Source organism: Tamandua tetradactyla, chromosome 7 (assembly GCF_023851605.1).
Source record: "Tamandua tetradactyla isolate mTamTet1 chromosome 7, mTamTet1.pri, whole genome shotgun sequence".
Lineage (NCBI taxonomy): Eukaryota > Metazoa > Chordata > Mammalia > Pilosa > Myrmecophagidae > Tamandua > Tamandua tetradactyla.
The window spans coordinates 124692386-124710872 of NC_135333.1; the positions used below are offsets into that span (position 1 = coordinate 124692386).

The 18487-nt window shown below is 37.5% G+C and overlaps 1 protein-coding gene and 1 pseudogene across 4 annotated transcripts in view; one reads left to right on the plus strand and one right to left on the minus strand.

The window, feature by feature from the left end:
* R3HDM2 (R3H domain containing 2) overlaps positions 1-18487 on the minus strand; it is a 301698-nt gene that overhangs the window by 255209 nt on the left and 28002 nt on the right. The gene's annotated exons all lie outside the window — the stretch shown is intronic.
* LOC143690297 (calcium-binding protein 39-like pseudogene) lies at positions 13969-15256 on the plus strand (annotated as a pseudogene).

Consider the following 18487-nt stretch of genomic DNA (forward strand, 5'->3'; position numbering starts at 1 on the left):
CTTTTTCGGTTATATTGCTAGTTCCTCTAAACCGATGCAAATGTACTAAGAAACGATGATCATGCATCTATGTGATGATGTTAAGAATTACTGATTGCATATGTAGAATGGTATTTCTAAAAAAAAAAAAAAAATGGACAGCACAATACTACCTAATTGTAATGTAATTATGTTAAAACACTGAATGAAGCTGCATCTGAGCTATAGTTGTTTTTTTTCTTATATATTTTTATATTTTTTATTTTTATTTTTATTTTTTCTCTATATTATCATTTATTTCTTTTTCTGTTGTCTTGCTATTTCTTTTTCTAAATCGATGCATATGTACTAAGAAATGATGATCATACATCTATGTGATGATATTAAGAATTACTGATTGCATATGTAGAATGGAATGATTTCTAAATGTTGTGTTAGTTAATTTTTTTTAATTAATAAAAAAAAAAAAAAAAAACAGGCACAGACTGCCTTGACCCAAAAAATGTCAATCTTTACATTAAAATCCAATGTCATCAGGCCAGGAGTACCCCTTAAATTTGGTACTTTCTGATGTTTAATCCCGGTTCCCTATCACTCCACAAGTTTGCCCTGGATGATCTCATTCACTATCATAGCTTGAACCCCCTTTCTGTGCAGAGGACTTCCTTCTTATGTCTTTCAAGTTTCAGATCCATCTAGACAATTAGTGGCAACACATTTCCAAAACTGAATTCTCTACCAACTCTCCTATAACCCCAAACCTGCCCCTTTCTTATCCAGTCACCCAAGACAGGTACCAACAATCTCTTTCCTCTTCCTCCACACTTCCCCTGGATTCATCTGCTCTTCTCAGCTCCTACCCCTCTTTACTCCTATCACATTTGCGCCCCTCTGTCTCCTTTAACCCTAAAACAACTGTTATAAGAAAGTCTCTAGCCACTAAGAACTGCAGGACATACAGGAGGAGTGAGAAACTGCTGTTTCAAACTACTGAGATACGGGTTTGTTTCCTCCTCTGCATAATCTGGTCTATTATGATTTCAACATCTCTTGCATGGACTAATATAGCAGCCTCCTAACCAGTCTCTTCTCCTTAATACTAACCCTCTTCTAAGTATTTCTCTAAGTTGCCACCAATTACCTTTGCAAAACACAAAAATGATCATTTCATTTCTCTGATTAAAATCTTCAGAGGTAAAAAAAAAATCTTCAGAGACTCCCCTTTGCCTAAAAATATTTCAAATTTCTGGGCAGGCCATGGTGGCAGAGTTCTCACCTGCCATGCCAGAGACCTGGGTTCGATTCCCGGTGCCTGCCCATGCAAAAAAAAAAGTCATTTTGGGTGGGCAGTGATGGCCCAGTGGCAGAATTCCTGCTTGCCATGCCAGAGACCCGGGTTCGTTTCCTGGTGCCTGCCCATGCAAAAAAAAAAAAAAATTGTAATAATAATTCAAATTTCTTAAAATAGCTTAGAAACCCTCTATGGCCCTATATACATCCTTCTCTCCAGGCATCCAAAATACTGTTAACTCTCCACACATACCATATTCTTTAATAAAGACCCTGAGGTCTTTGCCCAAGCAGTTCTATCTGCTTGGGATGCCTTCCCACCCTTCCACAATCCACCCCCACCCATTATTTCCCAGTCCACAGAAAACTCCTATGCAGTTATCCCCTCACATTCTCTCAACAGCTATTCAAATTTGCCTCTTGTTAAGAAACAAACAAAAAATAGAAACTGTTATAACTACTGAAGGATTACTAAGGAAAAACTGTGTTATCTTTCTAACATTTCCTGTTAAGTTCCACTCCATAAACTTTATGCTCTTGTGAGGAAAAAGTAAAACATGGTTAATTTTATTTGATTTATGACATTACTTTCAACAAGCAAATGCTAAATGCGTAAGACCTGATTTGTGTATTAGTGTTATAACTTTCCAAGTAAAAGTGTCCCTAAAGGCCACTTTCTGATTTTTCCCAGTACATGTGGCAAGCACTCCTAAGAGCTTCCACAAATATTTAGCCATCTAAACTGGAAAGATGAATCTTTCTTCTTACACACACAAGCTTAGATTTTAGAGGGTGCTCAGGGTAATGCTACTCTTAGGATTTCAGGATATCTTCAAACCAAAATCTCAATGTTCTCAGTATGAAAAACCTGAGATAAGATGTTTAAGTAAGGAAAGTGCTATTTACCCAGTAAACCCAAAAAAGCAAATGGATAATGCTGGCTATATTTTGCCTTTCTGACATCTTCTTAAGAATCTGCAAGAAAAAACCTTCCCTTTTCCCTCCCCCAATAAGTGTGTTAAACAACTACAGAATACTAAATAAAAAATTTGGCCAAAACCAAAAGTACATATACATTTTTTTTCTTCTCTTCTCAAAAGCCCCTATTTTATCAGTCCTCCTAACGTTGCTACACCAGTTTTCCTGCCACAATAGGATAATTCGTCCCCTTACATCTTAAGGAATATAAAGGTCATGAAGCAGGAACTCCTTCCATGCAGCAGGGACCTCCCTCCAATTCCCTTATTCAGGAATAACACAAACAGTTGTCTCAAGTAGCTCTGTTTAGATTTCCAAGTGTAGGATCATATCATCTGCAATTAATGAAAGTTTTACTACTTCCTTTCAGATGTGGATGCCTTTAATTTTTTTTTCTTGCCTGATTGCTCTTGCAGAACTTGTAGCACAATGTTGAATAACAGTGATGACAGTAGGCATTCTTTTCTCATTCCTGATTTTAGGGGGAAGATTTCAGTCTCTTAACGGTGAATATGATGTTGGCTATGGGTTTTTCAACATATATAGCAATAAGTATATTTGTCTGATAACACAGAATATTTGTCATCTAGGCAAATTATTCAAATGGTTAAAAGCTTTTTTTTTTAATTAATTAATTTTTTTTAAATTTTTTATTAATTAAAAAAAAATTACAGAAAGAAACACAAACATTCCCAATATGTGATCATTCCATTCTACATATATAATCAGTAGTTCACGATATCATCACATAGCTGCAGATTCATAATCCTGATCATTTCTTAGGACATGTGCATCAATTCAGAAAAAGAAATAAAAAGACAACAGAAAAGTAAAACGAAAACAGAAAAAAAAACCATACACACCATACCCCTTACCCCTCCCTTTCATTGATCACTAGCATTTAATCTAAATTTAACATTTGTTCCCCCTATTATTTATTTTTATTTCATACGTTCTACTTATCTGTTGACAAGGTAGATAAAAGGAGCATAAGACACAAGGTTTTCACAATCATGCAGTCACGCTGTGAAAGCTACACCATTATACAAACATCATCAAGAAACATGGCTACTGGAACACAGAGGCAGTTTCCTCCAGCCTCTCCATTTCCTCTTAGATAACAAGGTGATATCTACTTAATGCATAAGAATAACCTCCAGGATAACCTCTCGACTCTGTTTGGAATCTCTCAGCCATTGACACTTTGTCTCATTTCATTCTTCCCCCTTTTGGTCAAGAAGGTTTTCTCAATCCCTTAATGCTGAGTCTCAGCTTGTTCTAGAGTTTTTCTCAATTCCTTGATGCAGAGTTTCAGCTCATTCTAGGATTGCTGTCCAACGTTGCCAGGAGGGTCCACACCCCTGGGAGTCATGTCCCATGTAGACAGGGGGAGGGTGTTGAATTTGCTTGTTGTGTTGCTTGGAGAGAGAGGCCACATCTGAGCAACAAAAGAGGTTCTCTTGGGGGTTTAAAAGCTTTTTATAGCTTCTCACTGAGAGCAAACAAATAATCCAAGAAAACATTATCATTTTAACGGCGTGAAAACTAAATTCTTGTTTTGCATGCAGATGCGTATAATAAGAAAACTATTTAAAATGCTATAAAACTATAAAATCTTAGCCAGCCTTACACAACCAATAATATTCACTTCCAACAAGACTTTTACAACTTACTATAAACTTCCATTTTGTCCTACAGATTCCTGTTTCTCATTCTGCAACAATCAGTTTTATACTTAAGGGGGAAAAATACTCTCTTTTTCCTTAACAAAAACACTTGCTGCATACTTTACATATTTAAATTACCAAAAAAGGTAGTGAAATCAATCTTCAAGCCAACATCCCACAGAAAACAATTCTTTTCAAAAATAAATCACCACCACGCCCCGCCAGCCAGCCAGTCCGCCCTCCTCTCCCTCTTTGTCCGCCGGCCCGGCGTGCGGCGCCCACGCCCCGCCAGCTAGCCAGCCCGCCTGCCCTCCTCTCCCTCTTTGTCTTCTGCTCCGGCGGCGCTCCATCCGCCATCTTATCCTTCCCTTTCTCCTCCTGCTCCGGCGGCTCTCCAACCACCACCGTGCCCTCTTCCGCCTTCACCGGTTCCTCCGACACCGGCCTCGACAGCCTTGCCACCCTCACTTTCCTCCTCCAGAACAGCTACTGGGGGAGTGGAGACAATACAGAGCACCTCCTGGAGCCACGATGGAGATCAAAGGGATGGTGTACCCCATCCTGGAACGGCTGACTGTCTGGGAGAACCAGCTCCGGTGAGATCGCCGAGGGGAACGGGCTTTCCCGGGTGGGACGGCAAGCGGCCGGAGTCCCTCCCTTCTTCCTTCCCAGGCCAGCTGGCAGAATTGGACAGGCGGTCCCCTTGGGCCGCGGCGGCTGGTGCCCCCACCACGCAAGGCCCCCCGGACCAACTGAGAGAGTTGGGTCGGAAATCCCCAGACTGCGGAGAACGGTGACCAGGGGGTCCCTTCCAAACACGTGACTCCCCGGTCTGGCTGGGAACAGTGCACTCTCCCGGGCTGCGGTAGCTGGCGCCCTGCCGCCATGCTTGGCGCCCCGGGCCAAGTAGGAAATTCGGTCGGGCGCTCTCCCGTGCTGCGGTGGCCGGCGACCCTCCCCGCGTTCGGACCCCCGGGCCGGCTGGCACTCTTCCAAGACGCTTCAGGTGCCGAACCTCCCCTACAGCGAGAGTTTTCCAAAGTTAAAGGACCCACAGCAACTTTCACTGGTGGAACCCGTAGACAAACATGTGCCACGAGCGCCACCTACTGGGCAGGATAAGAAAAACAGAACCCAGAGATTTCACAGAAAAATCTTTCAACCTGTGGGGTCCAACACCCAGGGAAATCTGACTAAATGCCCAGATGCCAGCAGAAGATAACGGATCACGCTCAGAAAATTGAAAATATGGCCCAGTCAAAGGAACAAACCAATAGTTCAAATGAGATACAGGAGTTGAAACAACTAATGCTGAATATACGAACAGAAATGGAAAACCTCTTCAAAAACAAAATCGATAAATTGAGGGAGGACATGAAGAAGACATGGACTGAACAAAAAGAAGAAATAGAAAAACTGAAAAAACAAATCACAGAGCTTATGGAAGTGAAGGAAAAAAGTAGAAAAGATGGAAAAAACAATGGATACCTACAATGATAGATTTAAAGAGACAGAAGATAGAATTAGTGATTTGGAGGATGGAACATCCGAATTTCAAAAAGAAACAGAAACTATCCGGAAAAGAATGGAAAAATTTGAACAGAGTATCAGGGAACTCAAGGACAATATGAACCGCACAAAGATACGTGTTGTGGGTGTCCCAGAAGGAGAAGAGAAGGGAAAAGGAGGAGAAAAACTAATGGAAGAAATTATCACTTCCCAACTAATGGAAGTTGGGAAGAAAATTTCCCAACTCTTATGAAAGACCTAAAATTACAGATCCAAGAAGTGCAGCGCACCCCAAAGAGATTAGACCCAAATAGGCGTTCCCCAAGACACTTACTAGTTAGAATGTCAGAGGTCAAAGAGAAAGAGAGGATCTTGAAAGCAGCGAGAGAGAAGCAATCCATCACATACAAGGGAAACCCAATAAGACTATGTGTAGATTTCTCAGCAGAAACCATGGAAGCTAGAAGACAGTGGGATGATATATTTAAGTTACTAAAAGAGAAAAACTGCCAATCAAGACTCCTATATCCAGCAAAATTGTCCTTCAAAAATGAGGGAGAAATTAAAACATTCTCAGACAAAAAGACACTGAGAGAATTTGTGACCAAGAGACCAGCTCTGCAAGAAATACTAAAGGGAGCACTAGAGTCAGATACAAAAAGACAGAAGAGAGAGGTATGGAGAAGAGTGTAGAAAGAAGAAAAGTCAGATATGATATATATTATACAAAAGGCAAAATGGTAGAGGAAAATATTATCCAAACAGTAATAACTCTAAATGTTAATGGACTGAATTCCCCAATCAAAAGACACAGATTGGCAGAATGGATTAAAAAACAGGATCCTTCTATATGCTGTCTACAGGAAACACATCTTAGACTCAAAGATAAATATAGGTTGAAAGTGAAAGGTTGGGAAAAGATATTTCATGCAAATAACAACCAGAAAAGAGCAGAAGTGGCTATACTAATATCCAACAAATTAGACTTCAAATGTAAAACAGTTAAAAGAGACAAAGAAGGACACTATATACTAATAAAAGGAACAATTAAACAAGAGGACATAACAATCATAAATATTTACGCACCGAACCAGAATGTCCCAAAATACGTGAGGAATACACTGCAAACACTGAAAAGGGAAATAGACACATATACCATAATAGTTGGAGACTTCAATTCACCACTCTCATCAATGGACAGAACATCTAGACAGAGGATCAATAAAGAAATAGAGAATCTGAATATTACTATAAATGAGCTAGACTTGACAGACATTTATAGGACATTACATCCCACAACAGCAGGATACACCTTTTTTTCAAGTGCTCACGGATCATTCTCAAAGACAGACCATATGCTGGGTCACAAAGCAAGTCTTAACAAATTTAAAAAGTTGAAATCATACACAACACTTTCTCGGATCATAAAGGAATGAAGTTGGAAATCAATAATAGGCGGAGTGCCAGAAAATTCACAAATACGTGGAGGCTCAACAACACACTCTTAAACAACAAGTGGGTCAAAGAAGAAATTGCAAGAGAAATTAGTAAATACCTAGAGGCAAATGAAAATGAAAACACAACATATCAAAACTTATGGGACGCAGCAAAGGTAGTGCTAAGAGGGAAATTTATTGCCCTAAATGCCTATATCAGAAAAGAAGAAAAGGCAAAAATGCAGGAATTAACTGTCCACTTGGAAGAATTGGAGAAGAACAGTAAACTAATCCCAAAGCAAGCAAAAGGAAAGAAATAACAAAGATTAGAGCAGAAATAAATGAAATTGAAAACATGAAAACAATAGAGAAAATCAATAAGACCAGAAGTTGGTTCTATGAGAAAATCAATAAGATTGATGGGCCCTTAGCAAGATTGACAAAAAGAAGAAGAGAGAGGATGCAAATAAATAAGATCAGAAATGGAAGAGGAGACATAACTACTGACCTCACAGAAATAAAGGAGGTAATAACAGGATACTATGAACAACTTTACGCTAATAAATACAACAATTTAGATGAAATGGACGGGTTCCTGGAAAGACATGAACAACCAACTTTGACTCAGGAAGAAATAGATGACCTCAACAAACCAATCACAAGTAAAGAGATTGAATTAGTCATTCAAAAGCTCCCTAAAAAGAAAAGTCCAGGACCAGACGGCTTCACCTGTGAATTCTATCAAACATTCCAGAAAGAATTAGTACCAACTCTCCTCAAACTCTTCAAAATAATCGAAGCTGAGGGAAAACTACCTAATTCATTCTATGAAGCCAACATCACCCTCATACCAAAACCAGGCAAAGATATTACAAAAAAAACAAAATAAAGACCAATCTCTCTAATGAATATAGACGCAAAAATTCTCAATAAAATTCTAGCAAATCGTATCCAACAACACATTAAAAGAATTATACATCATGACCAAGTAGAATTCATCCCAGGTATGCAAGGATGGTTCAACATAAGAAAATCAATTAATGTAATACACCATATCAACAAATCAAAGCAGAAAAATCACATGATCATCTCAATTGATGCAGAGAAGGCATTTGACAAGATTCAACATCTTTTCCTGTTGAAAACACTTCAAAAGATAGGAATACAAGGGAACTTCCTTAAAATGATAGAGGGAATATATGAAAAACCCACAGCTAATATCATCCTCAATGGGGAAAAATTGAAAACTTTCCCCCTAAGATCAGGAGCAAGACAAGGATGTCCACTATCACCACTATTATTCAACATTGTGTTGGAGGTTCTAGCCAGAGCAATTAGACAAGAAAAAGAAATACAAGGCATCAAAATTGGAAAGGAAGAAGTAAAACTATCACTATTTGCAGACGATATGATACTATACGTCGAAAACCCGGAAAAATCCACAACAAAATTACTAGAGCTAATAAATGAGTACAGCAAAGTAGCAGGTTACAAGATCAACATTCAAAAATCTGTAGCATTTCTATACACTAGTAATGAACAAGCTGAGGGGGAAATCAAGAAACGAATTCCATTTACAATTGCAACTAAAAGAATAAAATACCTAGGAATAAATTTAACTAAAGAGACAAAAAACCTATATAAAGAAAACTACAAAAAACTGCTAATAGAAATCACAGAAGACCTAAATAGATGGAAGGGCATACCGTGTTCATGGATTGGAAGACTAAATATAATTAAGATGTCAATCCTACCTAAACTGATCTACAGATTCAATGCAATACCAATCAAAATCCCAACAACTTATTTTTCAGAATTAGAAAAACCAATAAGCAAATTTATCTGGAAGGGCAGGGTGCCCCGAATTGCTAAAAACATCTTGAGGAAAAAAAACGAAGCTGGAGGTCTCGTGATGCCGGACTTTAAGGCATATTATGAAGCCACAGTGGTCAAAACAGCATGGTACTGGCATAAAGATAGATATATCGACCAATGGAATCGAATAGAGTGCTCAGATATAGACCCTCTCATCTATGGACATTTGATCTTTGATAAGGCAGTCAAGCTAACTCACCTGGGACAGAACAGTATCTTCAATAAATGGTGCCTAGAGAACTGGATATCCATATGTAAAAGAATGAAAGAAGACCCGTATCTCACACCTTATACAAAAGTTAACTCAAAATGGATCAAAGATCTAAACATTAGGTCTAAGACCATAAAACAGTTAGAGGAAAATGTAGGGAGATATCTTATGAATCTTACAACTGGAGGCGGTTTTATGGACCTTAAACCTAAAGCAAGAGCACTGAAAAAAGAAATAAATAAATGGGAGCTCCTCAAAATTAAACACTTTTGTGCATCAAAGAACTTCATCAAGAAAGTAGAAAGACAGCCTACACAATGGGAGACAATATTTGGAAATGACATATCAGATAAAGGTCTAGTATCCAGAATTTATAAAGAGATTGTTCAACTCAACAACAAAAAGACAGCCAACCCAATTACAAAATGGGAAAAAGACTTGAACAGACACCTACCAGAAGAGGAAATACGGATGGCCAAGAGGCACATGAAGAGATGCTCAATGTCCCTGGCCATTAGAGAAATGCAAATCAAAACCACAATGAGATATCATCTCACACCCACCAGAATGGCCATTATCAACAAAACAGAAAATGGCAAGTGCTGGAGAGGATGCGGTGAAAGAGGCACACTTATCCACTGTTGGTGGGAATGTCAAATGGTGCAACCACTGTGGAAGGCAGTTTGGCGGTTCCTCAAAAAGCTGAATATAGAATTGCCATACGACCCAGCAATACCATTGCTAGGTATCTACTCAAAGGACTTAAGGGCAAAGACACAAACGGACATTTGCACACCAATGTTTATAGCAGCGTTATTTACAATTGCAAAGAGATGGAAACAGCCAAAATGTCCATCAACAGAAGAATGGCTAAATAAACTGTGGTATATACATACGATGGAATATTATGCAGCTTTAAGACAAGATAAACTTATGAAGCATGTAATAACATGGATGGACCTAGAGAATATTATGCTGAGTGAGTCCAACCAAAAACTAAAGGACAAATACTGTATGGTCCCACTAATGTGAACGGACATTCGAGAATAAACTTGAAATATGTCATTGGTAACAGAGTCCAGCAGGAGTTAGAAACAGGGTAAGATAATGGGTAATTGGAGCTGAAGGGATACAGACTGTGCAACAGGACTAGATACAAAAACTCAAAAATGGACAGCACAATAATACCTAATTGTAAACTAATCATGTTAAAACACTGAATGAAGCTGCATCTGAGCTATAGGGTTTTTTTTGTTTTTTTTTTTTTACTATTATTACTACTTTTATTTCTTTTCTCTATATTAACATTCTATATCTTTTTCTGTTGTGTTGCTAGTTCCTCTAAACTGATGCAAATGTACTAAGAAACGATGATCATGCATCTATGTGATGATGTTAAGAATTACTGATGGCATATGTAGAATGGTATGATTTCTAAATTTTGTGTTAATTTCTTTTTTTTTCCGTTAATTAAAAAAAAAAAAAATAGATCACCAGATCCACAGCCAAGTGATCTTCAACAAGGCCCCTGATCCACTGAACTAGGAAAGAAAAGTCTTCTCAATAAAGGGGCCTAGGAGAACTGGATATCCATAGTCAAAGGAAGAAATGAAGAAATCAACTTTCAAAGTAACTCAGTCAAGATATTTACATGCCACAAAGACAGCAGAAGACCACTAAGCATATCACAAAATAGACAGATATAACCCTACCTAATGACCAAATTAAACACCAGAGGAGACACAGACATTGCAATAACTAATCAAAGATGTTCATAACTGTATTTAATAAAATAAGTGGGATAGCAAATGACATAAAGGAGATTAAGAAGACAGTAGAAGAGCACAAAAAGTAATTTGAAAAAATAAATAGAAAAACAGCAGAAATCACAGAGATTAAAGACTCTGTTGACCAAAAAAAAAAAAAAAAAAAAAAGTAGAGGCACACAACATCAGATTTGAAGAGACAGAAGAAAGAATAAGTGATATAGAGGACAGGATAATTGACTTCGAAGACTCAAAATAGCAAAATGGCAAAAAAAAAAAGATGGAAAAAACTGAATGGGAACTTAGGGAAATGACAGATAAAACAAAGCGTACAATTATAAGAATCACTGGTGTCCCAGAAGGAGAAGAGAAAAGGGCTAGGAAGACTACCTGAGGATATAATGGGGGAAAACTTCCCAACCCTCAAAAAAGACATAAATATACAAGTCAAAGAAGCCCAAAGAACTCCAAACAGAATAAATTTAAATAGGCCTTCCCTGAAGCACATACTAACCAGTCAGTCAAATGTTGAAGAGAACAGAAAATCCTGAAAGCAGTAAGAGAAAAACAATCTACTACATGCAAGGAAAATCAAATACGACTGAGTTCAGACTACTCAACTAGTACCCTGGAGGCAAGAAGGCAGTGGTATAGTATATTCAAGATCCTGAAAGATAAAGACTTCAGCCAAGAATTCTTTATCCAGCTAAACTATCCTTCAAAATTGAGTGAGAGATTAAAGTTTTCACAGACAAAGAAGCCCTGAAAGTATTTGTCAACAAGAGACTGGCCCTACAAGAATACTCAAAGCAGTTCTGCTGGTTAAAATAAAAAGACAAGAGAGGGGTCTGGGGGAGGTCACAGAAGTGAAGAGTACCACTAAGGTAATCTAAAGAATACAATGAGACAGAGGTAAAAGAATATACAGATCTGACAAATAAAATGTAACAGGTAAGATGGTGGATTCAAGAAACGCCTTTCAGTAATAACTCTGAATGTTAACGGACTAAATTTACCAACTAAAAGATACAGATTGGCAGAATGGATTAAGAAACTTAATTCAGCTATATGTTACCTACAAGAGACTCATCTTAGACACAAGGATACAAATAGATTGAAAGTGAAAGGATGGAAAAAGAACTTCCACGCAAGTTATAACCAAAATAAAGCAAGAGTAGCTATACTAGTATCGGACAAAATAGACTTTAAATATAAAGGCATCAAAGAGACAAAGAAGGACACTATACACGAATTAAAGGGTCAATTCACAGAGAAGATACTACAATCATAAATGTTTATGCTACCAACCAAGGAGCTCCAAAGTACATGAGACAGACACTGCCAAAACTGAAGGTAGCAATAGATGTCTCAACAATAATAGTAGGAGACTTCAATACACCACTCTCCTCTATAGATGAAACAACCAGAAAGAAGATCAACAAGGAAACAGGTAAGTTAAATAAACTGATGAATGAATTAGAATGTCTCCAGGACAGATGATATGCTGGAGCACAAAACAGGTCTTCATGAATTTAAAAATACTGAAATTATTCAAAGTACTTTCTCTGATCACGATGGGATGAGGCTGGATCTCAATAATTACAAAATAACAAGAACATTCACAAATATATGGAGATTAAATAACACACTCTTAAATAACCAGTGGGTCAAAGAAGAAACCGCAAGAGAAATCAGTAGCTATCTGGAGATGCATGAAAATGAGAACACAACTTATCAGAACTTATGGGATGTGACAAAGGCTGTGCTGAGAGGGAAATTTATTGCCCTAAAGGCCTATATTAAAAAACAAGAAATGCAAACATCAAGGACTTAACAGCAAACCTGGAGGAACTTCAGAAAGAACAGCAAACTAACCCCAAAGCAAATATAACAAGAGAAATAACAAAGATTAAAGGAGAGATAAATGAATGGGAGAATAATAGAAAGAATCAATAAAGCAAAAACTTGGTTCTTTGATGGGCCACTAGCAAGACTGACAAAGAAAAAAAGAGAGAAGGTGCAAATAAAATCAGAAAGGAGAAGGGGTGTATTACCACAGACCCTGAAGAAATAAAAAAATCATAAGAGGATACTATGAACAACTATACACCAACAAACTAGACAACTCAGATGAAATGCACAAATTCCTGGAAACACAAACAGGCTACACTGACTCAGGAAGAAACAGAAGATCTCAACAAACCAAACACAAGTAAAGAGATTCAATCACTCATCAAAAATCTTCCTACAAAGAAAAGCCCAGGGCCAGATGCCTTCACAGGGGAATTTTATCAAACATTCCAGAAAGAACTAACACTAATCCTGCTCAAACTTTTCCAAACAATTGAGGAAAAAGGAACTCTAACTCATTTTATGAAGCTACTATCATTTTAATATCAAAACCAGGTAAAGATACTAAGGGTACTGAATATACATGTAGACCAGAATTATTAAAAAAAAAAAAAAAAAAGATACTAAGGGAAAGGAAAACTACAGAACAATCTCCCTAATGAACATAGATGCAAAAATTCTCAATAAAATATTAGCAAATCGAATTCAACAGCACAATAAAAGAATTATACACTGTGACCAAGTGGGGTTTATACTAGGAATGCAAGGATAGTTCAATACACGAAAACCAATTAATGTAATACAGCACATTAACAAATGAAAAGGGAAAAATCACATGATCATTTTGATTGGTGCTGAATAGCGTTCAATAATATTCGGCAACCTTTTCTGATAAAAATACTCCAAGAGACAGGAATCAAAGGTAACTACCTCAATATGATAAAGGGAATATATGGAAAACCAATAGCCAGCATTGTACTCAACAGAAAGAGACTGAAAGTCTTCCCTCTAATATCAGGTACAAGACAAGGATGCCCACTGTCCCCACTATTATTCAACATTATGCTAGAAGTTCTAGCTAGAACAATCAGGCAGGACAAAGAAATAAAAGGCATCCAAATTGGAAAGGAAGAAGTAAAACTCTCATTATTTGCAGATGATATGATACTATACTTGGAAGATATATATTTTGTACATGTATATCTTGTACATGTATTTCACAACTTCAAAAAAAATTGTGAAATAAAAAATAATTTAACTTCTCTATGAGCAGAAATTCAGAATGCAATGAATAGAGCAAAATATAGTTAAGGGGAAGACAATGAGCAGCCTTGCTTTGTGGAAACTGGCTCAAAAAAAGGCAGACAAAATGAAAGGTTTTGGATGCCCTGAAAGGTTTTCAGAACATGAGATCTAAAAAAAGTAAGATTTTTTATTGTTCTTATTTTGGGGGGGAGGGTGTTCAGGAAGACACAATAGTATACTGGAAGGTAACAAGGTGAGAGAACAGGAATGGTGAGAAAACAAGCAATTCATTTGTAGCATAAGCCTAATCCTAGGAGCAAAGGCAAAACAGCAAAACATAAAGCAGGTGAGGTACAGGGGCAAGAGTTTAAAAAAATAAAGCCTAGCTTTTGTCCTAGGAGCAGGGAAAAGCCATTGAGAAGTTTTAAGAAAGGTGGGAAAAATAGCTGATTTCAGTTTTCTCTAGCTGAAATTGTGAGAATGCTGAAAGACAACAGGGGCATTTTGGAAAAGCAAGACAAGAAGACAGACAAGGCTTCAGAATAAGTGTGAAAATCACTGCAAGCAATGGAAGAAATTCTGCGTGGCACAAGTGAAAAGGAATCCCCAACAGAAACAGGGGCCCAGCTCACGCAAGAGATGTACAGTACTGGGCTGTTGGTGATGCTGATCACTGACCTGCAGCTAACAGATTTTGAGGGAAAAAAAAGATGTGACCCAGATACTTAACAACATCCTGAGAAGACAGATAGGTACTTGGAGTCCAGCTGTGGAGTACATAAGTGTGCATCCTCATATCCTGTTTATGCTCCTCAGAGGGTATAAAGCCCCACAGATTGCCTTAGGTTGTGGGATTATGTTGAGAGAATGTATTCGACATAAGCCACTTGCCAAAATCATCCTCTTTTCTAATCGACTCAGAGATTTCTTTAAGTATGTGGGGTTGCCTACATATGATATTGCTTCAGACATTTAAGGATTTACTAACCAGGCATAAAGTGTTGGTAGCAGACTTCTTTGAACAAAATTATGACACTATTTTTGAAGACTATCAGAAATTGATTCAGTCTGAGAATTATGTGATTAAGAGACCATCTTTAAAGCTGCTTGGTGAACTGATCCTGGACGGACATAACTTTTCCATTATGACAAAGTAAATCAGCAAGCCAGAGAACCTGAAAATGATGATGAACCTCCTTTGCGATAAGAGTCCCAACATTCAGGTTGAGGCCTTTCATGTCTTTAAGGTGCTCGTGCTCAGTCCTCACAAACCACTGGCCGCCATGGAAAGCCTGTTAAAAAATCAGCCCAATCTTTCCTGTAACTACTTGTTGAAGAGTACTTTGAAAACTATTGCTTTTTCTTTCTTTGCTTTGTATATATTTTATATTATACAATGAAAAAAAGTTTAAAAAAATTATACCAAACTCACTGAGTTTCTAAGCACCTTCCAGAAGGAAAGAACGGATGGCAAGCAGCACACTGACAATAAGAACTATTTGATTAAACAGATTCAAGACTTGAAAAAACCAGGCCCCTGATATGCTGGCCTGGTCATCCGTCTCCCTTGCTCACTTGCACATTAAGTGTCACTGCAGAAAGCAACGGGTCTTAGAAAGGTTATGCAGGTGGCTTTTTCTTTCTCTATTCAATCTTAGGGTAAATGGAATATAAATGTTCGAATGGAAACAAATTTAACCTAGAACCAGTCTTGGGGTTTGTTCATATGAAACTTAACCCCACAAAGGATAGGTCAAGTCTTCTTAAAATTAGGCCTAAGAGTCACCCCCAAGAGAACCTCTTTTGTTACTCAGATGTGGCCTTTCTCCAGCCAACACAACAAGCAAACTCACCGCCCTCCCCCTGTCTAGATGGGACATGACTCCCAGGGGTGTGGACCTTCCTGGCAACATGGGACAGAGATCCTAGAGTGAGCTGAGACTCAGCATCAAGGGATTGAGAAAAACCCTAGAATGAGCTGAATCTCAGCATCAAGGGATTGAGAAAACCTTCTTGATCAAAAGGGGGAAGAGTGAAACGAGACAAAGTGTCAATGGCTGAGAGATTCCAAACACAGTCGAGAGGTTATCATGGAGGTCATTCTTACACATTAAGTAGATATCACCTTGTTATCCAAGATGTAATGGAGAGGCTGGAGGGAACTGCCTGAAAATGTAGAGCTGTGTTCCAGTAGCCATGTTTCTTGATGATGACTGAATAATGATACAGCTTTCACAATGTGACTGTGTGATTGTGAAAACCTTGTGTCTGATGTTCCTTTTATCTACCTTGTCAACAGATGAGTAGAACATATGAAATAAAAATAAATAATAGGGGGAACAGGGCGGGCCACGGTGGCTCAGCAGGCAAGAACGCTTGCCTGCCATGCCAGAGGACCCGGGTTCGATTCCCAGTGCCTGCCCATGTTAAAAATAATAATAATAATAATAATAATAATAATAATAATAATAATAATAATAATAATAATGGGAGAACAAATGTTCAAATAAATTTAGTTTGAAATGCTAGTGATCAATGAAAGGGAGGGGTAAGAGGTATGGTATGTACAATTTTTTTTTTCTGTTTTCGTTTTATTTCTTTTTCTGTTGTCTTTTTATTTTTTTTCTGAATTGATGCAAATGTTCTAAGAAATGATTATGATGATGAATATGCAACTATGTGATGATATTGTGAGTTACTGATTATATATGTAGAACAGAATGATCACGTTGGGAATGTATGCGTTTCTTTCTTGTCATACTTTTTTTAAAAATTTAAAAATTAACTTAAAAAATTTAAAAAAAATTTAACATAGAATATATTCACTTTAATAAAAAAAGTCATCTAAGACAACTGACCAGAGATGTAAGAAACACCTGGAACGTTTCTTAGGATACAAATTCCCAGGCTCCTGTCCCTATCCCAAGTCTACTAAATAAAAATCTCTGGGGATGGAACCCAGAAAACTACATTTTGTTCATTTATTCAATAAATGCATATTGAGGGGCTATTCTAGACAATATGAAAATATCAGTTAATAAAATAAAGCCGCCATTCTCATGGAGTTTAGATTCAATATGTGAGCCAGACTATGGACAAGAAAACAAACTAGATAATTTAAGATAATGATTAAGTGGTATGAAGATACTAAAGCAAAGGAATTTGAAGAAGTGCAAAGGGGAGAGTGACTATTTTGAATAAAGTAGTCAGGGAAGGTCTATGGAGGAATCATTTGAGTTGAGACATGAATGATGAGAAGAGGTAAATCAGGTGAAGATCTGGAGGAGCAGCATTTAAGCAGAAGGAATAACTAGTGGAAAGACTCTGGGGCAGAAAAAAGCCACAGAACAGCTAGGGCACAGTAAGAACAGGATAAGGTATAAGGTAGGTCAGAGACTAGCAAGTGCCAGATCATGACATATTTTGTGATCTACATTCTTAACAAGTACCCAAGAGATGCTTGAGCTACTAAAGTTTAAGAACCACAGGTAAAGAGGGAAAATATTAACAGAAGCCTTCAGGAAAACATTTAAGGGATGGCAGCAGAAAAAGAGCTAAGAATGTGAGTGGAAAAGCAAGAAAGTACAGTATCACTGAAGCATTTCAAGAAGGAGAAGGCTCAACACTGACATACATAGAAAAATCAAATAAGGATGAAAAGAGAACCATACATAAGATTAGTAATAAGATCTCCATGTTTTTCCCATTGATTTCTTTTTTTTTTTTAAGTTAAAACATTCTGTTTGTTTCAAGAAAGAACAAGGAAAGTGGACTTGGACATAATATATTCCCATTGATTTTGATGGCTACTAGGAGCTGCCTCCATCAACAGTAACCAATTCCTGTGAGAATGTGCATTTATCAGCTACCCATACACATCATTTTGTTTTCTGAATGTTATCGGTTTGTTACTATCATAGATAGCAGTTTGTTACTTCTCCCTCTCAGAGAAGGGTAAGGACAAAAAGCAGTGTATGAGAATAGGGAAAATGTATTTCAAATGTATCCACTGTTAAGTTTAGATTGTCACTGCCTTGAAAACATTCCTTCTAACATTCTGTTATTAGGACTGTAAAACCTTTCACAAATCTAAACCACCCTTGTCCAAGACACTAAGAATTACCTGGTGCCAATATTATTATTCACATGCCAAAATAATGTAAATTTTTACACAATTGACATACACAACAAAAAAACTACCTCCACAAAAATATGAACTATAATGTTGGAAAACCTTGTTTTTTTACTATAAATGCTGCCACTACTACAAGGGCCATTGAGCTTTTAGGAAAGAAGTATGTTTTTGATCATTAATAACAATAAACACTGCAGCACAAATGATGCTGCTATCAAGACGAAACACACTAAAATCCATACAAAGAAGCTAATGAACCAAAAGTGACAGATAAAACTCGTTAATGAAGTTAATACATTCTCTCTATTCTGTACATTACACAAGAACTGTACAGAAGACTAGTAATGGGTGCAAAATTACCACCTAAAGATCAAGATGGGACCTGACTGATCTACAGATGAGGTTTGTTCTTTCTCTTCCCACCAAAGACCCACAATCAGCACTAATTTAGAAACGAACTCTATTATTTAACCTGCAGGTTACCTCACTTATCTTTACATTTCTAGCTCTGAAAGATAAGGATTTATTATGGTCTTTTGGGACCT